Source organism: Bacillus rossius, chromosome 13 (genome assembly GCF_032445375.1).
Source record: "Bacillus rossius redtenbacheri isolate Brsri chromosome 13, Brsri_v3, whole genome shotgun sequence".
Taxonomy (NCBI): domain Eukaryota; kingdom Metazoa; phylum Arthropoda; class Insecta; order Phasmatodea; family Bacillidae; genus Bacillus; species Bacillus rossius.
In genome coordinates this window covers 23,797,032-23,823,291 of record NC_086340.1, presented here as the reverse complement: position 1 = coordinate 23,823,291, position 26,260 = coordinate 23,797,032, and the positions used below count along the sequence as shown (strand labels likewise).

The 26,260-nt window shown below is 37.5% G+C and overlaps 1 protein-coding gene across 3 annotated transcripts in view; it reads right to left on the bottom strand.

Moving 5' to 3' along the window:
* The window catches only part of LOC134538379 (protein numb), a 225,866-nt gene that overhangs the window by 112,861 nt on the left and 86,745 nt on the right, over positions 1 to 26,260 (bottom strand). The window contains exon 1 of one of the 3 annotated variants that reach the window (XM_063379655.1): positions 12,479 to 13,088. The exons of the other annotated variants lie outside the window; for them this stretch is intronic. The gene's annotated coding sequence lies outside the window, so the exon portion shown is untranslated. Of the gene's footprint in view, positions 1 to 12,478; positions 13,089 to 26,260 lie in introns of those variants that run through there. 3 annotated transcript variants of the gene reach the window in all.

The following is a 26,260-nucleotide window of genomic DNA, read 5'->3' as shown; positions in this document are numbered from 1 at the left end:
TAGGAACTAGTCCAGTTAGGAACCTGCGACTGCGACTGTGGTTGTGACTGTATCTGACACCGAGGGCAACACCGCATCTCCTATTCTCGCGTCGGAGACCGACCAGCATCGCGCCGCGGGCGACATCCCAGCTTGTTATCAGCCCCGGGGCGGCCGAGCCCGCCGTGTTTGCGACAGCGACTCCTCCAAGGTCAACCATCCCCCCTTCCCCTTGCCTTCCTCCACAAACCAAAACCAACTCTCAGAAGAAAAAAACACACTATCGCCACCAGAGTCCGGCAGCCTTCTTTTCACACAGACGAGAGAGCCAAACGCCCGATCGTGCATCTTCGGTTTTTTTTTGTTCATTGTAAATAAAAATGGCGGTGTTGATAAAAGGATACTAATGGTTAGAGACCTGTAAAATTCGCGGATTCATTTCGCGATAGGATAGAGTCCAAATACTTTTGACATTATTTTGCTTCAGTGATTGGGCCACAGTTTATCTGAAGAACTCTGGGCCTATGAAAAATCTTTTAACAGACAAATTAGCGAATCACGATCATTCCAGTCAACAGGTGTTACGAGTCGGTAACCAATCAGCAGATGTTATTTGCACGAGTGCATAGAGGATAATGGAGTCTATCCTTTAGAGATTTGAAATCGCGACTTTTACAGGTGTCTACTAATGGTCAATTAGGTTAGGTTAGCTACATTATAAATACTTTAAAATACGGTTGATTTGGTTAGGATAGCTACATTAAAGATACGGGGGAAAAAACCTTGAACTTCGGGGAACTTCGGGTTTTTGGCTCTCTGTCTGTGAAAAGAAGGCTGCCTCGTCGTGCGCGCCACGGAGTTAGGAGAGTTGTTGAGGGAAATATTAGAACGATCTCACCCAGCCACCTTGCCTATACGAATAGGATTTTTTTTTAATATAGGTAAATGCGTTCAATGGTACTTCCTTGCTGATGTGCTGTTAACATCTTTGTTTACCAATACGTATCCTTTTCTTTTCCTTCTTTCTTTTTACGATTATTCCTAGGTAATTCATTTCATTCTATTGAATCAACTTCAAATATTCACGATTATAAAGTTCCTGTTTCTTTTTAAAAAAAACTATTGCTAACCAGAGTGACCTTCAGAACAAGACACCCACTCCATAGACGAACGCCACAGATTATAATGAACCCGTATTGGAATGAAGTATCGACTTGTCGATAATTGACCACCCCGCACCCACCCCCTTTTTTTTTCATCCCCATTACCCAACACACAGAGAGAGAGACCACCCTCAATAAATACCAAAACACGTAAACGCACAATACACCACGATTAGTGAAAATTAAGGACTTTTTAAGGACTCCTTTACTTCATCACCTTCACCACTATCAATACTATAGAACTATTCGCAATGTAACAAAACATTTCAAGAAAATAACAATGCTAAATAGTTAATGCACAAAAAATAATTTATTTGGCTATTTCATTTCTTACAGATACGCTCGTTCCTATTATCCATGATATCTAACCCACACACAGTATCTAACCGAAATTTGAAGCCTTAACATTCAATTAGTAGGTAATCATTTACTTTATAAGTTTAAAGAAAGACAGTAAAGTACACGTTCTCAGTTTAAAGGTGGGATACAAAATACAATAAAAAAAATGTATTTAAAATGTTTTTTTTAATTTATAAAATCTAATCACGTGGCCCCAAATTCGCCATTTGTATTCTGCATGCGCAAAGCGGTTTTCTGCCAAATCAGAAAAAAAATTGAAGTTCACGCTTTTATCCATTGTATGGATGCTGTCAGTCTTTATTAAGGAGCTCTTAAGGATTCTTGATGAAATTTGAGGACTTAAGGGCCCTTATTCCATTAAAGAAAAATTAAGGACTTTTAAGGACCATTATTCATTTAAACAAAAATACTTTTAAGGGTTCTTATTCAATTAAAGAAAAATTAAGGACTTTTTTAAGTATATTAAGGAGGCTTACGAACTCTGAGCTATAACATCGGATTACATCGAGACAATGGGAGATCATTCGACGAGAATAGAGCACTTGCAGGATAAAAAAAGGCTACATACAAATAAAAATCATGTTTTGTTTTAAATCTCTTTAGTGTTTGATATTGAAACTTGTTATATCATTACAAAACATTTATTTATTGTGAATGTTAGTGATATAATTTGTTTATAACCTTTTTCAAGTGTAGTTTTATACTAAGTGAGGTTATGTTACCGTATGTATAATTTATTTGAATTTTAAATAATTAAAGTATTTTTTAATAAATGATTTAATTAATGAATTATAATATACATTCAGCATGTTTATTGTTTTTATTTATAATTAAAACACTTTATTTTGCTACGTTAAATAACTTTTACAGGTGTTTATATCAATACTGAATACTTAATATTTTTTTTAATTTTGATTGAATATATAATCTACCAACCATATTTATAACATCATCACTTCAGTCCTTTATTATTTTATTCCTACCAATTATTTGCATGCAAAATTAAAGTTGGTTTTTTAATACGCCAAGAAAGTGTAACTTATAACTCGCGTAAGTTAAGTACACGCGTCCATTTTATTTTTCACCATACCACCTAGCATACAATATTTACGTAGTTTGCTTTAAAAAAAAATATTATTATCTGTATGTGCGTTTTGATAAGTCAATGGCACAATTCCAATACAAAAAGGAACCAATATTAAATTTAAAATTTTAATTCTATTTTTTTATGCTGAAGGCTATAGTTTATTTCATGAAAACTTGCTTATGCAATACAAATTCTAAGTAATGTATTCACCACGCTAGAAATCAACACCGGAAGACAACAATGTGAAAACACAGGCGAGTGCGCAACAAATAACCTATCGGCAAAAGGTGTCACGACAATATTAATTTATAAATACAGGTATAGTTTGATTTTACTACACGATTAAAAACATTTCTAAATGAAATACCAAGCAACGGTGGTTTTATTTTCACCCACATACATTTGTATAACCATTAAAAAAATATTTTTTGCTAGAAAGAAAAAAAGTTATTTTCGTAACTTTTCGTGGTATCGTAAATTTTAAGCAAATATAGAATGCTCGTGCAGAACTGTTATCTTATCAATTTAGTGAGACAAACGCCCTAAGATTTCGCATAAGTCTTTTAGCTGCCCGATGTTATTTGGGAAATGCAAAAAATTTAATGTTCCTTTGTAGTTGCAAAAAGTCGAAATACACGCACAGAAAGCCAGACTATCTCTCAACTCTGTGTTATCACGAACAACATGAAGTGTGGAGAACGTGTTTCAGAATTAGCTCACAACAGAGACCGGCCTGGAGGACAGTGAGTGAAACTTTTCGGCACGTATTTCGACGGGGGTGAATGCGTATTTCACGGCCTTGAGGAACATAACTCGTAAAACCTTTGAAAAGAAAAATATCCACTGCCCAAGAAGAATTTATCGTATGTGCAAGGTTGTAAACATCTCGCAGTATACCCTGACATATTTAAAGGTGCAGGTTTATGGCAGGGACTATAATACATCTGGCGCAATGCATTGAAAACGAATATATTCAAAATTCTTACTCAATATATGGGAAGCAGTAAAACAAAACAAAAATAACAGCAGTACATCTTCAATCCCATTCCAAGCAAAGAATGCTTCCGAGCGAATAGGCCAACAGACCACAAACATCAAACGTGAAATATGAGGCAAGAAAACTGATGAGCTGTCTGTCCATAGCTGTCTGTATATAGACAAAGGGAGTCCAACAGCTAGCTTTACGCTGAAAACTTGAGCCATAATTTAACGTAAAAAATGAAATGTTTAGAGAGGCAGAAGAATAAACAATTAGATAAAAAAAATTCGAAATTCTTGGCAGGTAGTGTCAGCCAGCTTCAGATATTATACAGTTGAATATTCTTTTTTATTTATATATATATATATATATATATATATATATATATACACAACACACACATAATAAGTCAGAATTCGACCGAATAACTTTGGCTGCAGGATCATTACTAAAAACATTACTGATATACACGACTTACGATTTAAATTGCTGCATAAGGATGGAAAAAAGCTCATGAAGCTGAACAATTCTTTTGCTGTAAATAATAGTGATACTATTTATTTGTAACATCTCAATTCTCGGTACACGGCATTTGGTAAGAGTAATTTTGTGAATGGAACGGAAATGTGTAACCACGGTGCTGCCATTAGTGGGGAGGATGGTGCCAACCAAAGATCACAAATACAAAGGGAAACTTTATAGTATTTATTGTTTAGTGTATTTTAAAAAGATGGGCAGTATTTTAATAAAATTTCCTGTCGAAAATTAGGTCCAAAGTCGGGGTTTGGTATTTTTTTTTTCAAGTCTTTTTCGCTTTTAGCCGAAGCGTTTCACTATATCGTTTTAACTTTTCGTCTTGTTTATCAAATAATTCAATAGTCGAAGTAGCTTCTGTTCTAGCAGCGAATTCTAGCGGCGGGTGCGGAAACAATGTGTGATTTCGTCAAGAACTGTAGTTGAAAGAAACAATTTGAGTATATTTATCAAGAAAACTACGTAAAATTTGATGTCGGGATTTCATATAAGTGTATTTGCAACTGAAAACACATGAATTTGATTGTTACCGAGGTTAGATGTTACACATCTCTGGCGAGTACTGAAAGACTCACATTTTTTTTAAGGATGGAACGAAATTATACACAAATTAAAAAAAAAGGAGGAACGATGTGGCTTGAATTTTGTACTTGCTGTCATATTATCGTTTACTACAGCAAGCAAATAACCCGCTTGTTTTTAAATGGTTACCAAAGAAAAGGATTCCAGGCTATTAAAACTTTTTTTTCATACTGAGACCGTATATATAGTGATTAAAACGCGTGAATAGCAATAGGCTTATATACTACACAGAATTACGATTAGTTACCGTCAATGGAAACCAAATAAAAACTACCAAACGAGTGTGGCGTAAAGTTATTTATAATGGTCTGGGAATAGGGGGAAAAAGTTACTAATCGTCGTGATCAAACAGTGAAATCAAATAAATAAAAAAAATATTTACATAGGTCGTTCCTGGAGGTAATTATCATATTTGCAAATATTTTCTCAGAGTCCAGACACTGATAATGGAACAGGGAGGAGAGTACAGAATTGGACTGCGCACGTTCAATCAACAACTTCGTAGAAATAAGAATTTTTTTTTTTATATTTTATATTTTAACACGTTTTTATTAACTCGTTTTCTTGTCTGTCCGTTTGTTTGTTACAAATTTTTTAAACGATTCTTATCTAATTTCCCGATGAACTAGAGACTTTAAAGTTTAACATAGCTTAGATTGGATGACAATCCACGCGCAAGACTAAAACACAGAAAATAATTATTTAAATAAAAAAATTAATACATGAAATTTTTAAAACTTACTAAAATATATAAGATAATTTCTCCTACCCCATAACGATTTATAACCCCAAACAGATTCCTAACCTGATTGTCCTGAACATTTGTGATTGTGAATTTTTAATACCTTTGAAAATACTTGGTTAAAATTTGAAACAAAAAACTTGGGGTGCGTGCAATAAAATTGTTAGTGACTTAGGTGAACTACAAATGCATCAACTATCTTGCATGCGCCCCACGTATTTCGTTTTAAATCTTAACTATTTTAATGGGTATTAAAAATTAACAATCACAATTTTCAGGACAATCTGCATGGGGTTAGGAATCTATATGGTGTTATAAATCTGTATGGGTTTATAAATCTGTATGGGGTTATAAATCTGTATGGGGCTAGGATAAATTTTATACTTTTTAGTCAGTTTAAAAAAAAACGTGGCATACTAAAAGAAAATTAAAAAATATATATTTTTTTCCCTCGTGTCGACAACGAGGTCATTATGGACGGTAAAGAGGTCATTATAGACGGTAAATACCACGGGTATTGTAAAAAGCATTGGCTATGGCGATGGCGTGTAGAAGAAACCACTCAAGAATTTCCTGCAGTAATTTCGGAAAGCCATGAAAAACAGAAAACTTTAACAGCCTGTTATCACATTTTAACACCTTTCAGACTGAACGAAAACACTCGGAATGTGTTCATGAGTACCTTCTTGATGAAATCACTAACATTTAAGTACGGTTTTCTTTTCTAAAGTAGCTTATGTACACGTGCTTTTATTTTAATCGTGATTTTATATTTTATTTAATAAATGAAAAACTTTATCAAAGCTAAAAATTATTTGCGATTTTAACATTTTAGCAATTCAAATAGTTAAAGGTATTTTATTTTGTTAATTTTATTTTTTTAAGTTTTTTTTTTACTTTGTAACTATTATTTGAATAAAATGGATTATATAGTTAAAATACCCCACGTAGTATGAAGAGACTGCTGTCATGTGCTTTGGGAGAGATAGATTTTCTGAAAACTTAGTGAACATAAAAAAGGTAAATAAATCATAATTGCTTAGCACTTTAACATATGTTGTTCCCCTAAACAGGTTCTGGGAAGCGAATAGTATCATCACAGCTGAAAAATTAGCTATTTTTAGTAAAAGTGTAAGAGGGTAGTGAGGGATTTGTTTTTTATTGCAGGATACACACTTTAAAATTGTAAGAGAAATACGTAAATGTATGTATTAATACTAAACTTAATGACAAAACTATATTACTGTTTTTTACGCATTCGAGAAACTTACAATATATTTCTTGGTGGCGTACTATTCATTGCACATACACATTAAATATATGTTTTATTTTAATTTGCACACTAATTTTAAAATGTATTTTTTTATGAGTTTATTTGGTGATTTGCGTGGTAAAATGTTACATTCAAAATCAAGATTTAAAATTTAATATGTCATAACTAAAATGAAAATTGTATTAGAATAACATGCGCGTACTAACTTTTCTCTATTATAACCTGTTCAATTAATACAAATAAAACACCCGCTACTTTATTTTTCCTGCTAGGTATTCTGATAAAGGAAGTTAAGTTTCACCTTGTTATAATCCTACGTAGTAGAGTGTGTCTCGTTACGAAATATTGTGGCCTTTAAATATTGTGACTTAATTATAATCCATCCAATCAGAAACAAAAAACATTTAATCTAATCTCCGAGCAAACAAAGCTGCCAATTTTTTTTAACTTCTTCAGATAGTACTTACAAGACATCCTATAAAGAGGACAAAGTTCCTAGTAGTAATGTCTTAAGGCAAGTAACTATACTAGTCACAATAATTAAGGGACTGGACAGTAAAAATTACAAATATATATATTTAACTTAAATAACTGGTCGATTTCTTTCTTTAAATCAGAATATCCGTTTAAAAAAAATTAAGTTTTATTTACGTTTGAAGGCCATCAAAGTAAAGGCTTTAATGGTTATTGATAGACACGTTTACGTTATTTTTTCAGTTTTCAGTCGTAACTTACAGTACCGCCAAGTTATGGCTCAACAGGCGAAAAATGTCTAGCTTTGTTTACTTTTCGGAAGACTTTTCGCTGGGTTGTCTCGTGTTTCGCGTACCCTCCAGGCGAGAAGACGTGTATCATCAGGTTCCGCGCATGAATCGGAGAACGGAACGATGTTCCTCCGCCCAATTCCCACGGGCTATAAGGTGCTCTATTGGTAACGACGCACGCGCCATGTGGGTATCTGCATGGGGGCCACCACCCCCATGAAGAAGACTACCGACAGTTCGAGATGACACACAGCGAACCTTGCTGCTGCTTGCGAGACACGTCGCAGTGGCGCTGTCGATAGACGCTGCTTGCAGCTCATCAGGTCTGGTCCCCTTAATATGTGTGTCGGATACCCGGACACACATACGGTGCGCAGAGCTTCAGGAAAAACAACGCGATTTCAAAACTACTCAAGATACCCGAGTGGGGTCTTTTGATATCGGATTAAGTTTTTAAACCGTATTTCTAGAAGAGTTAAAATGGCTAAGACGCATGTTTTCAGAGTAATTTTTAGGCGTAAAACAACCAGTACAGATCATTGAAAGCACTTAAGGGACTTGCATTACACCTTTATCTTCATTTCTCGGCCATATAATGTTACGGTCACCGCTCAAATTTCACAGTTATCCTGTGACGACGAGAAGACTGCGCGCCAGAGCCTTGCGCTTAGAGGCGACACCGTGCTAGAAGCACCAGCGAGCATTGAGCTTATCATCCCGCCTCACTAATAATCATACACCCCTGACGAGGCGGGACCCTTAATATGTGTCGGATACCCTGAACCAGTGGAGACTCCAGGGCTGGGAAAGATCGCCTATTTTGGTCGCCCTTCACCTCTACAAATCCTCACTATTCCGTGCGAATAACGTGTATACTCATGTAGAGAATCGGACAACTGCAAAAATTCTTGGCAGATATTTGTCGACGTGTTTGTTAAAATTGTGGCAAATCTATTTGAAGCTCGTTAAACTTTTTTTTCCCCTTCTTAATTGAAATCGTGTGAGACGGTTAACTTTTCAGTTTAGATTAAAATTATTTTGCATTTTAATACTTCATCTCTGCTATTACGAGTTAATCTAACGTAACAAAAAAAAACCGGTTTGTCCCTGTGGATATGTGGCCGTCAGTATAATTGCCAGTGCGAGTGTAGACTTCATGTAGCGAAACAAGGTTGCGTCAGTTCACTATAAACGGGAACGTAATTCTTTCGAATTTTGATATTTTTTTTAAATTTATAGACACTTATTAAAACAAACTAACAAAACAATCTTCGAAATTAAGTTCTAGGTTGTCTGAAAATGTTAATTTGTTTTAAAATATATTTTTCACTGGAAGAGATTCCACATCCCTCGACATCTGGAATATTGGGGCCCCGCCGGGCAGTCATGTTGACCAGTTTATAGTCCAGGTGCACTAACATGGCGTTACAGCGCTATTTCTCGAGTTGTCGCGTGTAAACCAACGAACTAGCAAAGGACAAGAAAAGCGGCAAAGCGTGCATTGTGACCAATATAAACAGCGCTGCGTTTCAATCGTTCCATCATTCATGGTAACGGTGACACTGTGCCCTTTGTGAAATATAAGTTTTGAGTTGGGTCTCAGTAGTCGCAAGAGATGTGTAAAATGTAATCTGGGTAACGAGCAAATGCATGTGTTCTCACGTTGCAAATGCACTTATAAGATACTCGGGACATTACATTGAACGTAGAATTCTTTCAAATAATGCCTAGCGTGATAAACATACGCAAACTTCGTTTTCAACTGAGTACATTTATTGACGGGAATCACACGTAGTTTCCGCACCCACCGCTAGAATTAGCTGCCGAAGCAGCTACGCAGACTATTGAACCATTTTAGACCGAAATGTTACAACCGTATGAAACGTCTCCGATAAAACGAAAAAAGACTTGAAAAAATACTAAACCCCTGTTTTGGATCTCATTTTCGACAGAGAATTTTATTGAATACAGCAGCCCATTTTGTTTTAAAAAATCAATAAATAGTTAGTACTATGTTTTCCTTTGGCTTTGTGAACTCTGGTAGGAGTCATCCGCCACAGATGGCAGCACACGTCCGTTCCATGCCACTTCATTTACGTTCACGAGACGACTCCCGCCAAACCGCTGTGTACCGAGAGCTCAGATGTTTCTCGTTCAACGTCAGGGCTCACGCACGCCCTCAGCCACGGGACCTTTTGTTTGCCGAGTCGCACAGACTGCAGTGCCCGGCGAGTTGAAACCCGAGCGGGAAGCCTACGATTCACTCGTCCTTCTGGACATACCCGAATACTCACGTTGGCGAGCCTTCTTTCAACAGACGAGAGAGCCAAACTCCCGATCGTGCATCTTCGGTTTTTTTTTTTTTGTTCATTGTAAATAAATATACAACTCATGATAACTAATGGTCAAATATGTTAGGTTAGCTACATTATAAATACTTTAAAACATTGTGGACAGTTGATTTGGTTAGGATAGCAACATTAAAGATACTGTGAAATCATGTAAACTGTTTCCCCCAAATAAATACACCTGTTGTGGTACGGGAAAAAAAAGCTAGCATGAACTTCGGGGAACTTCGGGTTTGGCTCTCTCGTCTGTGAAAAGAATGCTTGCCAACATGAGTATTCGGTTATGTCCAGAAGGACGAATGAATCGTAGGCTTCCCAACCCAAGCCTCCCCCCCCCCCCCCCCAGGGCGAAACCCACACACACAGCTTCCAGTTCAGACTCCTTGCTCTGCCCAAACTGACAGTCCATTTGGACTGAACTGAAGCCTTCCCCACACACGATCAGGCTTGTGGTTGCTGTTGGATGTATTAGTATAGTTTCATCGTCGAATATGGGAGAAACTCTACATGATTCTGTTGCAGATGCACTTTCAGTCGGGGGGGGGGGGGGGGGGGGGGGGAAGGAAAACAAAATGGCAAAGCAACCATTGAGTACAAACAAAGATGTCTGCCATGGCACTCGGCTGATGGACTGACAGTTTGGACTGGCGAGACGCTGTTCCCACACACGGCAGTTCGGACTGAGTGCTCTCGAGTCCACAATACGATCTGATGGGAAGCCATCAGTTCGCCAGTCCATCAGTTCCGACTGATCAGTCCACCGTCCTTGCTCACACACGGCAGTTAAGACTGGCAAGTCCAAACTGATGGTGTGGGGGCCTTAAGGCTCGTCTTCACCTGCCATGTTGATTTTATTTTTCAATTTCAGATTTTTACGAAGAAATGTTTTTAAAAATTTGACTACAAAAGTTACTGCATGCATTGCCCAGCTGTGGAAAAGCAGGAAATTTTGATTTGGATACTGACCACGTCGCAATTTGTTTAGTAAATTTTTTTCTCGGTTATATTTGTATTTTTACAAACATGTAAGACACATCTACCTATAAATATCGCTACATGACACTATAAAGGAAACCTGATGCCAACATATCTTCACGCCCACATATGCATGATCAGCCAAACTAAACATTCAATGGCATATTCAACTCAGAAGGGAGTGGCGGTGAGATTTTTTTTTTCTGTATTCAACCTCTTTCAGGGAGGAGAAGGGTCTTAACTTCTCACAAATGACGCAGTGTTTAATTCGTAATTAGTTTCTTTTTCAAGTTTTCGAATACAAACAACGAACATGTTAATTTTTTCAGAAATGTTTTTTTTATATAATTTTTTTCTCTTATATTTTGTTCTTCCACTTCGGAAGGGTGAAAAGGGGAGGGGAGGGATACGCACATGCAAACATTGCAATAATACGTGCCGGTTAAGTCTTGCGGCGGTACGCACGGCACGTTTCGTGGGCGCTGGCTCCTCGCCCGTATTGACGTATGACGTAGGAATTCAAAACTCCCTGCAGGCCGGCTTGGCAAAGCTCTTGCAACATACTGACACAGTTGCGGCGCCGCTCGCAACGTCACGAAACAAAACTGGGAACGCTACACGGAAGAAGTATTAACAACGATGAACCTAGATGACGGCCGGGGACTAACCATAACTACTTTATTCACTTTCGGTCCTTCCCATTAGCGAGTGTGGTGTAGTGAAACATAAGACATAGACATCATCAATCAACACAAGCCTTTACACATTGGTGATACAGCGATAAGCACTTAGTGCAAAACAAGCACAACGGTCTGGCTATGCGCGATAACAAATTTAATTAGTTTTTTTCTTTGCTTTGCTAGAAATTAATGCTGATGTACGTGATAGTGTTATCTTAGTAGTTACAGAAAAAATCCATACTATAACCAAAACAATTCGCCCTTTTCGAAAATTTCGCCACAATTTTTGTGGCGATTTCATGGTACGAACATAGTGAATAAAAATAATACTCGGCACACACTTTTCAACACTGGCTTTTTACTATTTATTAGACAACGTTCTTAAATTGCGTTGCAGTACAACGTCCACAGCTTCCGAATGGCTGAAAACGTATCACGGATTTAGTAATAACACAGTATCAAGCAAGAGTTACACCTATAACGAACTATGCTTGTTAGTAATACCAAAATTGTGTAAATGCTTAAAGCGATGTACGATTGTAGCTATTTAGACTGAACTATCAACGGTTAGTTTAACGGTTGTGTATGAATATGATAGTGCTGTGTTGTGCTTGTGAAAAGATTATGTTGATTGTGTCCAGGCCTTTACTGATGCCAAAATGCATGCGCGGCCTTGCTACAGGAATAGCTGTTGGTACCACCAAGCACAGGAATGCAACACGATAAAATAAAATATCCTTATCTACCTTTCTTGACAGCACAATTAAATTCACTGAGCTGGATCACCACTAGATTTGAGACGTCGAGAGCTTAACTGCAAGGACAATTTATCCTGTAGGAAATTATAAAATATTACTTTATCAATTAGCAAACGTAACGAAGTTGAAAAAATAAATAAAGCATTGTTTTTTAAGTACATTTTGTAGCAACAGACATACGGTCTTAAAACACGTCACACAATAAACAGTGCGTGATAAATATGATTACGTAACACATCATTTATCTCTCTTACCTGGCAATAAAGCTTTGTCTCGCCCTCTACGGACGCTGCTCAGACATCAAGTCAGTTCACACGCCTGCCAAACACTTCACACTTGCAGTCTTGCCACGCGGATATCGCTGAAAAAACTTCCTTTCAAACCGCTACTCGATACCCCGAACGTCGTCAGCGAAAGCAGGTCGACAGGTAAAGTTAAACTATCGCTGTGGCAGAGGGGCGTATCGATAACCTTACACCTCGGTTCAACGAACCGTAACAGATAACTGTGAACTGTTTGTTATTTAAAAGGGACGAGCTTATACGTGGGGAAAGAAAGAAAAACTGTTATTCGGCATGTACAGCTCTGTTAAAGGGAACAAAAAAGTCACGTGTACGTAAAAGGATAGGAAAAAAAAACACTTTCGCACACCTGTTCTTTGTTCGTCTACATAAATCGCACGGCCGGGAGACGGAAACACGTAACACTTCCGCGCGGTCCTGCCTGGCAGCTCCAGTGATCCGGGCGCGCTGATCTCGACACACGGAGAGTTGAAAACCTCGCGTTCGTTTCGCCGCGGCGGCCAGCGCCTGCCTCCGCCATCTCGCTAGACTACTTTCCCAGAGCCCAGACGTGCCGGGCCGTGCCGACTGCCGGACTTGAGTCGAGTTGCGCATGCGCGCGCCGTTCCCTCCCCACCCCCCACACACCCCCTCCCCTTCTCCCCCTCCTCCTGCTCCGTGCCGTGACCTTCTCCGCAAGGTGATGCCGGCGTGACGTCACCAGCCGAGCACAAACCGTCTATGTCCACGGCGACGGACAATCAATACGACAGTCTGGATGGGGCGGGGAGAAGAAAATAATAATATAAAAAAATACCGGGGGAGAATGCACGATTTACACCATCCGCCAACACAAGTTTCAAAACAACCAACCAAGCAATCATAATTACCACTGTTTTTTTTTTAAATCATGTTTAAAGCATTCCACGTCGTGTTAAATTGCCTGCAAAAAAAACACGTTATGTTTATCGAATGAATGAGACACAATCGTCCATTAACTTGCAAGTATTTTAATGATTTTTTTTCCCCATAAGTATCAACACAGCACTGCGTTAATAAAGGAGTGATTTAGTTTAAAAGTCGGTATCGTTGAAGGAAAAAAATATTGTCACAACTTTTCATGAATAATTTAAGCCAAAGTATCTATTCACTAGACACATAGACTGAACGCATTAATCAAATTGTAGCGAACGAAAAACAAAAAACAAAACAAAAATTAGTCGAGATCGCGTTCTTAAGATATTGTTTTTAATTATTTCTATGGCACAGATAAAGTGATGTAATTATGTGAATTTAATAGTTATTTTAAGTAATAAAAATATTACATGGTAAGATTAATACATATAAAATAATTTGGTTTATTTACTTTTTCGAAAAATTTTTAATAGTTTTCACGGTTGTCTTTGATGGAATGCCTACTTCCATTATAACTGAATCGGTTTGTTTTAAAAGGCCACAGCTCTACTTTTTCACAAACTCTCTTTATAAGTCGGAAAACATCAACAACACTTCAACAAAGTGGCTCAACATGGATCACAGACAGCAGTTTAATTTAAAATCCAAATAAAAAATTAAATACATTTCAAAGCATCACCAAGTTTCTTGTATTCTAAACTCTCTTGAGCTGTTGGTAAAACATGGCTACAACAACCAGACATAAGAAAAAATACTGAAGATACCGAACCACCGAAGTACTTTCTTCAAAAAATCTTCAAGATACCTGGCAAGCCATCTCTGGGATGACATACCATACTCTCCGGCAGAGCACGTCCAACGTTGTTTGCAGAACTCTTTATCGCGCACTGCCTCACAGAAAACAGTCACGTCAACATACGCAACACACTGTAAGGGTGAACCCCCCATATAATATTATCGAAAAAAAAATTGAAGATGCGGTATAATGTATACGCATAAATTCTTAGGTTTTTTTAAAAAAAATCGAACTTACTTAAATGGAACTATTTGTTTTGCGTATTTTATATATATTACTAGCGACCCTGATATCGCTTTTAATTGTGATTATTCAAAAATCTAAAAAAAAAAACTTTATGTTGATCCGATCGTTACCAAACTTCACAGGATCACCCGCTGGGCTAATCTGAAGTTTGCCTGAAAATTTCATAAAAATCGGTCCAGCTGTTTTGGAGTCCCTAGAGAATACTATACACACATCGATTTATATATATATTTATAAATAGATGTTTATTTATTAAATTTCTAAGGCATAGTTTGACGAACAGTATTAAAATTCATTTTAATTTTTGTACTGTGTAGTAACACGAGAAAATTATAAACCGGCCTAGTGCTGAATTTTATTTGTGTATAAATAAATAAGTAAATAAATAAATAGTATGAAAGCACTCTAGTGACGCCGAATCATGTTTCTTGTGAAAATGCCATTTCTAAATCGCTTCTGTAGAGATCCAATATGCAGAAGGCACATCACAGTTCCTTTGAAACGACCACATCTGACAAATTTCACTTGAAGGAGATATGGCCTTTTCGACTAGACAGATTCATACATGGTTCGTACCCTTTTGTGCAATCAAGAACTAAGGAGTTTTTATTTAAATACCCTTCAATTCATCGCCCTCAGCCACCAAAGAGAGGTGTAAAACTATTTGTAACATCATAAAAATATGTTAAATAGTTAATGCAAAAAAATAATTCTGTTGTTTAGTTCAATGCTTACAGATTAACCACAGGTCTACCCCCCCCCCCCCCAGCCCAACTACAAAATTTTTTCCCACTGTCCAGATTTATCTCAGGAACGTATATCCAACAAAGCCCCTACATTTAATTTAATCACAAAATCACCATATCAGTCTGAATATAAAAAAATTACAAACATAGTCTGTTACTGTGGTTTCATATGATACTCAGTGGAACCAGAAATGGCTTACACACACAAACACACACACGCGCATATATATATATATATATATATATATATATATATATATATATATTCAATCTTCCTCATTACAACAAAAAATACGCGTTTTTAGTTAAAAGGTGGTAAAAAACAGCAAAAGGATGTGTGTATATATATATATATATATTTTTTTATTTATTTATAATGTAATCACGTGGCCCGAAATTCAACAATTGTACTGGGCATGCGCAAAGCGTTGTTTGCTACCCACAGAAACAAGAACATTAAAAATACCCGCATTTATCCATTACTTTCACGCTATCGCTTCCTATTAAGGATTCTTAGTGAAATTTTAAGGGCCGTTATTCAATTAAATCTAAATTAAGGACGTTTTAAGGATGTTAAGGAGGCGCACGAACCCTGTTCCACTATGATGGCCAATGTAAATGACAGATCCTAAACACAAAAAAAAAATTACTAGGGCGACCCGCAATGCTACAGTTTCGCAGGAAATGGCTCGCGGCGTAACGGTTGAACGCAGCCAGCTAACAAAGTAACTGTACAAATTGCGGAACATCCGAGTCCAGGATGACGTGGCGTTAATAGCCCTTCCCCCACCCCCTCCGCGGACACGTGAGTCGCAACTGCAACAGGTTAGCTGTCGCTTTCCTTCACACGTGAATCAGCAATGGCCACCGATTCGTCAAGTGTGGTGTGTGGCGCTGCACATTCAGCCACCTCACGTAAATCCTTAAATCTGATACAATTCGTGCACAATTAGTCGACTAACATTTTTTTTTCCTTACGTGTGGAGATGATGATTTTAATATGAGCATTACCTCTTTGTAAGAAATTTCGTTAGTAGTAAAGCATACATACATACTACAATTCAATAAAAACATATCAGAAAAAAAATAGTATACGAATATACTTTACAAAAAAATACAATGAAAACAAAATCCCTTGGAGTTGCTGTCGAAGTTATTAATGTTCATTATATTATTTTATTTATTATAGTCTTTATTGGTAGCGAAGTTAAGGAGATACGCCTTTTCTTACAACTAACAACATTTTCTGCTAATACATCAAATACAGAAATTTTACAAAAATAAGCAAAGCATTAGCAGATGATAAAATAGTTACGACAAAAAGGAGAATTAAGATATAACTAAATGTCCAAAGATAAGAGGTAAATATTACAAAATTTCACCAAACAGCTAATTTACAGGTAATTAAAAATTAAGCATAGGCATACACGTGCCGGAAAGTAATTAACACTTAGAAAAAATTCGGCGTTGCCAAAACAAGATATGTAATGATAAGTAGTACTACATTAAATCCAGACACTCAACACATTCACACACAGATTCAAGCAGTAGGTAAGATGCGAAGTGGTCATGGTAAGTAGGCGTTTCAACGATTTTTTTTTCAGCTTGTGTTTTTGAAATTAAATAGGTTTTTTTATTAATGCAGTGTTGCCTGTTCAAATTGATGATGCCTGGTAGAGTTTATGAAAGTGGTGATGATTATTTTCATGATTGTGTTGATGATTACGATGATCTTTCACGGTGATTTGAGTGGCCGCTACTGAGACCGATTGAGGCGGTCCTGATACTAATTCCCGACGTGGCCCATTAACCTTGAAATTTCCGCGATAGGTAAACTCGGCGGACGTTGCCGTGAGCTTAGCGGAGGGTTTTCTCGGGGTTTGTTCCCGTTTCCCCCATCACAAGCATTTCGTTTCGCCCCCCCCCCCCCCCCCCCCTGCATCCGATACTCACTCAAATCCTGGCCCAATAGTGTTCACTCCCCTCAATTCTGCAATAATCTGCGTCACACGCTCCGACGTCCATATCCAACTTCCTCAAGTCCCTTTCGTGCAGGTGTTAGACGCCCCGCGTCATCAGACCGCTTGTTTGCGTCTTGGAAGTTTCCGAAAACTCTCTTCCAAACACTGTCGAATAATCACGCTTGGACATGTTTTTTATCCAAACTCTTCCTGAGTTTTGTGAACTGGCGAGAAAATGTTCTTTTGAAATTTTGAGCATTTTCGTTCAGCAATGACTTTGTAATTAAATGTTATTAAATAAGGTGCCCTATTTTTTGTTAGGTGTGGGAAATTTTTATTTTATTTTACATAGATTTGATTTTGTGACATTCAATACAGTTGTGAAAGCAAAAGTTTTTTTTTGTTACGAAAAACAAAACATACTGAAACTTAATTTTCATTATGGTTTTTAAAGAAATAATATTCGTAAGTTTGGGCACTTTACGCCTCAAATTAACCTTGAGATGAAACATAAACACAAAAAATAAAGACAGCTGGAGTGCCATCCAATGACAAAGCAAAAGCAAAGCGAAGCGAAGCAAAAAAAACAAACTAAAATCACATATATGACATCTGGATATTTAGAATATTAGTTGTAGCAAGAAACGAAAAACATAAAACCAGAAGAAGAAAAACGCAGTATGTCTAAACAAAATAACTTGCGAAGTAGGATCATTTCTTTATTGTCAGTGATAAGGCTACACTATATTCTGCTTTTAGAATAAACACGGATTGCGTTCTTTGAATAATTAAAGCAATAAGGAAGACTGATTTAACATATTTTGGACATAGGCCTACACCACTGCTGGTTTATGGTGGTCGTCACAGAAAATACCTCAGGTTGTTAATTTCTAACGGTTTTTTTTTAAGTACAACCTGCACTAACGAGCAATTAAGTATGTCCAAAATATTTTATTGAATACAAACGTATTTTATTGCAACCCCCCCCCCCCCGCCCCCCTTGCTGACAAACTCCTTACATGGCAGGTCAGGTTCCCGTTACACACACACACACACACACACACACGTGCGTATCGCACACTATGCTAAGGAAAACTCATTCACGGTGGCCCCGCAAAACATACAAACATAAATCCTTGACTTCTCTGAGTACCGATTATAATATTTCACTGACAGAAACATTTAGTATTTCCATTGAAAACAACAAAATAAAATTTTACGCTAATTACTAACACTGCTCGAGTTACAACATACGTAACTATTCTTCAATTGTCGTGACAAAGCTTTTTACACAGCAAACAAAAATCCCGAAGTGAATTTTTCTAACATCACTATCCAAGTTATCATCAAGGATCAAGATTGTAAGCAGAATTTCATTTCAGGGGAGGGAGGGAGGGGGAGAGGGAGAGAGGGAGGGAGAGAGAGAGAGAGAGAGAGAGAACCTCTTTCCCTTTGATTTCAAACTCTTTCTTTTTGTTGGTGGGAATAAAACATTTTTTATGAGTTCGGGACAGGGTATACTTCCCCCTTTTTTTACATATTCCTCCTGCGTAAACCCCTGTCAAGGATGGAATTCAGCCTCATGTGCCAAAAAGACAACTCTGCTAAAAAAAAAAAAAAAAAAAAAAAATACTTGGCACGCCATCTTGCCACAAAGAAAGGCTGAACCCAAAATATGATACGCATAACACAGTTAATGGACTAGCTATTACAGAATGAAATTGTGTCTTAGAATTTCATTATAAAAATTTGAAATTCCCTGATAGTTCCAAGGTTTTTTTTCCCTCCTGATGGTGGAAACCCTGACATCTGAGTTGTGTTGGCAGCATACCCCTATCCAACCCTTGCTGCTGGCGTGGCAGGCAGCGATGAACGCCGCGTGACGTCATGCGCGGTAGAGTTCCAAAATGGTTCTCGTGTCGCTAATTCGACTTCCGCCTCCCGCCTCCCGCGACCGTGACGGATGGCGGAAAAAAAAAATTGACAGTGCGGTCCCGCAGGCAACGTACGGCTGGTGTTACATGATGCGTTTCTGCCGCAGCAGTCTAAATCTTCAGCAGCGTTGTTGGCTAAATCTTCCGCAGCGTGTTGTTGGCTAAATCTTCCGCGGCGTTGTTGGCTAAATCTTCCGCGGCGTTGTTGGCTAAATCTTCCGCGGCGTTGTTGGCTAAATTTTCCGCAGCGTGTTGTTGGCTAAATTTTCCGCAGCGTGTTGTTGGCTAAATCTTCCGCAGCGTTGTTGGCTAAATCTTCCGCAGCGTGTTGTTGGCTAAATATTCCGCAGCGTGTTGTTGGCTAAATATTCCGCAGCGTGTTGTTGGCTAAATATTCCGCAGCGTGTTGTTGGCTAAATATTCCGCAGCGTTGTTGGATAAATCTTCCGCAGCGTTGTTGGCTAAATCTTCCGCAGCGTTATTGGCTACATCTTCCGCGGCGTGTTGTTGGCTAAATCTTCCGCGGCGTTGTTGGCTAAATCTTCCGCGGCGTTGTTGGCTAAATCTTCCGCGGCGTTGTTGGCTAATCTTTCGCGGCGTTGTTGGCTAAATCTTCCGCAGCGTTGTTGGCTAAATCTTCCGCAGCGTTGTTGGCTAAATCATCCGCGGCGTTGTTGGCTAAATCTTCCGTGAAGTTGTTGGCTAAGTATTATTCCAACTGTTTTTTAGAGTGCACAATTAAAGAATCTAAAGAATGCACGAAGTAAATTTAGTAAAAATCGAACATGTAAACAACTGATCTAGATCTGGGGTGGTTGCGAAACTCAGGTATGAGTTATGGTCCGCATTTTAATAACAGGCCAATTTTCATGAAATTCTGCACCAGTGTGAAATAATATGCATTGTTTAGTTTTTAAACTCTAGAGACAAAAAAAATGATACATGTTTGTACAACCTCGACGACTTAACAGCTGTCTCTACCATTACCCACGTTTGTCAGTTATATTTGATAAACCGCCATTCGAATTTTAATACCTGCTGAGCTATATATATATATATATATATATATGCGTGTATGTATATATATATACATACACGCATACACTATTGGTCTATGGTGTTGCACAGTAGTACAGATTGAAGTAGCTCAGCTTCTGGGTTGTAGCCCAGAAGCCAAGCTACTTCATAAAATGGCCGCGAAAGCCTTCGATCTTTAGTAGTACAGATTGTTGCAGGAATGGAGAAAGGAAAAATTGAATTGAATAAAAAAGGAACCAATGTCTCGTTTCAAGAACATAAATTCTAAAAATAGCTAGGATTCTACAGCTAAACAACATTAAATATTTTCCCCCGGAATAAATTCACAATACATCACTAAGTATCCGGTAGCACTGCATTTAAGCCTGAGGGGTATCAGTTCTGTAATTCATTTAATTAACATTATTTGTACGTGGGAAAAAAAAACTATTTACGCACGCAATTTAGTCAAAAAGCCATTTAATAAAGAATACAAATGTCAGATTGTTTCAAGTAAACATATCATCATAACCTGAAACGGGTTGTTTCCTCTTAAGGAGCAATCGCAACCCGAGACGCCTTAAAATATGTATATCTAGTCCACTGCTCTCCTTTTCGTCAAAAAACAGATACTAATTTCTGCCCACATACACTCATTATGAAAAATTTATCCTGGTTACCATATCTACTCGTTGCATTATAGCACACGATATTTCAAGCACATTCAAGAACTTAGATTCTATTCTTTTTCTTTTCTGAGATATCAATGAAGCAACGTCATTCTTCTATATAAACACACAAAATTAATCCATACTTTTATTGTTAATATATTTATATTTTACCGAAGCATAAACAAGTAAACTGAAAACATGTATACGCCTTAGAGCTGACAAGTGGTTTATTTGCAAATAATATGGAGAACGTATTTAAGATGGACACTAAAATCGCGTGGAAAATGTTTTTTTACTGAACCAAATTTCTACAATCACTGCAAAAAAAATGTTGCTTTCGTGAACTGATTTAATTGAAATAATTAACGTCCACACCTTTATTTCCTATAAATTTTTTGTAATGTAGTTTTTAAAGGTTTATTAACAATCCGCATGTAAAAATAAAATCTTATGTTTTCTTCAAAATGCCTTACTAAACCATCACTGCCCCTGATTTGCAGCAACTCTAGCGCACAGAGTGTTGTGCGTGTCGTAAACCTCCCAGGCGTTGTCGTTTCTTCGTACCAAACTGATATTAGCATTTCTCGAAAATCGTGGGGTAGAGGCTTTGTCTCTGACGCAAGTTGATTAATTATTTTTTTATTTTCGTTACTATCGCTTAAAAGTATTTACAATAAATTTATTCCGACAGTTCTCTAGCATTTTTACTGGGTTACAAATTTTATCATCTTAGAAAATTAATGAACTTTACATTAGAGTTGTCAATGGACACATTTCTTTTTTACCGTACCGTTTTACCGCTGTTACATTAAATCAAATTAATATCTGTTGAGAATAATTGAGATGATACACAGGACGGTAAATAAGCAAAGGACCCGGGGGCGTTACAGAGTAGAGTCAATGATGAGCTTCAATGTACATATTACAATATGCATATAAATCAGTTGTTCATCTTAAAGTTATAAATCGTATAATACCAGCTTTGGTAGGCACTTCATACGATATTTTTTTTTCCCTCGTGAAGAAACTGCAGCAGAAGTCTGTAGGTCTATTTCAGACTCACATTGTATATTGGTAGGTACGTTAGCCGCATAAATACATCAATTGCTGCCATCTGGAATCGATTAATTTTGCAAGGTAAAAAAAGCGTTGGAACATAGAAACCCTTTAGAATTTAAACCTGAGCCACAACAAAATGAAGCCTAATTTTCCCATTGTAGAGAACGAAGTGCTCAGAAATAAGGTGCTGTGAGAGATTAAAATTAAAAAATAATAATAATAAAAAATGCCGCGAGCCGCACAAAAGAATTGTCTCTCACGCCACTTGTATCTAATCTGCCTCCAAGTGTCCACAGTCTGGTTTTGTTCCGTATTGATTTAAGAGCGGGGGGAGTCGCCGAGACAATGCCTGGGCGCCGGGCCGCTGCCTCATTGTCCCGAGTGTCACACGCCCGGTCAGGGGTGTGTGTCTGTGTCGGCGAGGCGATTAGTGCTACGCTCGCCGGTGCGTCTAGCGCACCGTCGCCTCTAAGCGCGAGGCTCTGAACTGGCGCGCATACAGCAACTATGAGATCTGGACGGTATACGTAACATCATCTGGAAGATAAATTAATATAAAGGTGTACTGCACGGGCCCTTTTGAGTGTTTTCAAGAATCTGTCCCGGGGGGGGGGGGTTTTAATGCCTGAACATTATCCTTAAAACGCGCGTTTTCAAAACAATTTAATCATCCTAAAAAATACAGTTAACGACAATATACTGAAACATCCGCCCTTGGCGTGTTGTTAAATGGACCCACCCTGATCAATTGAGCAGTTTTCAAGTAGCGTGGTTTAATGACGCTCTGCATACCCTGAGTGTGCCCAGGTAGGCGGGGCGAGGGGTCCTTAAAAGGTTACTGGGGGACCCATTTTCTTTTCTTTCGTGATTAACTGATCTAAATCGGGAAGCCTAAGATGTAGATCAAGTTCTGTCCTTGCCCGAACACGCCCGAATATTCACCTTCGGCCAACTTCGGGTTTATTTATATATATATATTTATATTTCTCTGTTTATTTTAATGTAGCTATACTAACCTAACTAACCGTCCATAATGTTTTAAAGTGTTTTAATGTAGCTAACCTAACCGACCACTTTTAATATTTGAATTCATTTTTCCTGCGCAAAAATAAAACAAATCCCGAGGTTGGCCGAAGGTGAATATTCGGGCGTGTTCGGGCAGGGACAGAACTTGATGTAGGCCTACATCTTAGGCTTCTCATCTAAATCTAGACCTGCAATCAGCTAAGTTTCACAGATAAGCTTTGTCTACATATCAAACATTTTGAGAGCTTTGTCTGTAATATTACTTAGAGAAGTGCACCTTTATTATAATTTTAAGCAATTTTATATAAGTATTGGAATTTTATGAGGGGAAAATTATAATTATTGACGTGAAAACGTCTTTAAAATTGCTTCCATAGTGGGAGGCAATTCAAAAAACGAATAACAAAATCGGGGGATACAATTTGGTGTTGCAGTTACATATCTATCATCTCCATCCCAAATTTAATTACACCACTGAATCGCTAAAGGATCAAAGAATTCGTTACGCTAAGTGATGAGAGTGACGCATCGCGCGCGGTGGAGGGGGAAGCGCCGCCATTTTGAGGTCATTTTGCTGCGTTTCGAGATTTCCATTTAGTATAACGTTTGACTCGGAGAAGCTATGACATTCGTTTAAGTTTCAATTGTCAGCTCTCGTCAAAATCTATCGATTGCATGTATAAAACAATAGTGTAAAATAGTTATAGTGAATATGTATGGTGTTAAAATAAATAAAAATATATAATATCGGCCTATACGCGTCAAAAAGCCAAATCCAAGTACAGAGATCTTATACGGTTGGAAAGGGCTTCCCAAAATCAATATAATGATACCAATAAAACACCATTTGGCCAAGTGAAGCAGTGCCGGGAACGTAAAAGAATGTATGCGGCCGAGCGGATCAACGACGGTGCCAGTACATCTGCAGCTGGGGCGGTTGGAACTATGCAAGTGGATGATGACTTTTTTGTGTTCAAACATGATAACATACATAAAATATCGTATTTTATTTTTTGTACAGAAAATATTACCTGTTATCTAAACTTATTCACGTACAACACACGGCCGTGTCCATGACACAGCCACATCCCATTGGGGGGGAAGAGGGTGTAAGGTCTGCGTGTTTTTCCATACTTACAAACACGAGAACTTCTACAATAATTTCAACAAAATGTTGGCATTACTTTTACCCCTATTATTTTTATGTAGACTATATTTTTTCTCCATTCAATTATAAAAGCTTAGGAACAACTAAAGAATATTATACTTAAATAAAAAAATGATTAAACCCGGCGTCTTTCATTGATTGGTCTCAACGTTGTTAGAAATTGCAGTAAATTAACGGACTTTGACTGCGAAGAATTAACCTGAAGAAACGAAGAGTTCTGCGTAGTTTCATATAACTGGATCTTTGTGAAATTAGACTGTATTCAGACTTCTGAGTTTGAGTTTATTCGTAAACAAGGTTAAACACACAAATAGAAGAAAACGTTTTTTTTTGTAGACTCAACGCGTTGATTCATGTTCAAAGTAGGTGAATTCAGCACACGTAAATTTATGAAGATCTCTGGATAATTTGTAGCCAGAGTTCTTCGTAAATGTTAAAAGTGAAAAAAAATATGTTAAGTAGATTCCTGTACCGCGTGGATGTGTTAACACGTAAACTGCACGTTTGTGATTGTCTTCCGGTCCAATAGGGTGTGTCAAATAAAGGCCCACGAATCGGGTAACGTAGAAGGCGAGGCAGTAAGAGAAAAAGAGCCTTCCGCGAAGGCAATATTGCGCTGCGATCGTCAATACACGCTGTCGTCGCCACAGCAAGGGCGACGTGTGGGACGCACGCAGAAAATGGGTTTTCTTCTCGCATCGCGAAACCCGCGCTTTGCCTGTGATTTACATATAAATTGCTGCCTCGCTGCGCGTCTAAGGAACTGACGAGGTGCTGCATGCCACACTGGCTTTTTATTTCAGGACTCTTGACGTGTGGGGGAAAAAAAAAGAATCACCTAATGAATATATACACCCGTTATTTTTTTTCCAAGTCTCGACAACTAGAGGCACCGGGTGTCTGCTCTCTAGTACTGGATATGTTCTCTCCCTCTCCCCCCCCCCCCGCACACACACCCACGCACACACACACCCACGCGCACACACACCCACGCACGCACGCACGCACGCACACACACACACACACACACTTCCCAAGCACCAGCGACACATTTTTGATGGTTTTCTTTTTTCATGTATTTACCAACACATTCACTGAAGCCTTTGTTTTATACGAGAAACAAATCAGTTGTAAATTGATCCATTTTTAGTTTAAAAGTTACACAGAAAATAATACAATGAATAAAAGATATCAAGAAACCGGACTCATTTGAAACAAAATAATATTTAGGCCTACATACATCACGGAATATAAATAGATTCAAAAAATTTTACATTAAATTTTTAAAGCGCTCTTAAATCGTTTTAGGATACATACAATATGTTTTAAATATGTATAGTTCTGTAACTTAAAACAATTACAATATGCTAATAAGTAATCAATTCAAGATTAAAAATAAATTTATTGCCGTATACTCTTAGTTCCTAAACGATACCTATCATTTGCAAGACATCCAAGAGATCAAAAATCTTACCATTAAATAAAGATTCCAATTTTCATCCTACTGAGTCGAAGAGTTTCATAAATTTCATACATTTACATGTTCAGTATTTCAAACATGGGGTAAGTTAAGTTAAATTAGTAAAATATTATTATTTTGATCGTGCTCATACTGCTATAGTAGGTGTGTTACCAAATGTAATAATGTTGAAACACTGTAAAAATTAAATTAATATACCTCAAGTCGAGTAATTTAAAGGTATGGCTCCAAAACCTGATTCTTGTTATAAAGCTAACTGTAAATCGGTTTTCCAATAACAACAAAAATGTATATATAATATTAATATTAACAACAAAATATAAAGTAAAAGTATGCAAAATATTTACTGTAAAAAATTGGAAATACATCTAAAACCAAAAACACTCTTGAAACCAAAATTCCTGTTAAATCTAGAGATGATGTTTGAACAGAAAATATTTTGCATCGTTTACAAATGCACAAATAAACATTTGTCATATTTTAATTTAATCTAAGGAATATAATTTTATTTTTAAAGTTTCACTTTCGACTCACCCCACCTCGATTTACTTCATCCTGCTCATTATATAAACAATACTACTAAAGAAAAAATAAGATCTTGAATTGTCGCTACACCGTGGAATATTTTAAAATATAAGTGAAGAATTCGGGATTCTTCCTAGCCTTTGTTCAGATATTAAAAAAAACAGCAGTTATACTTGTATACACAAAGCATTTTAAATACGAATCCCTACAC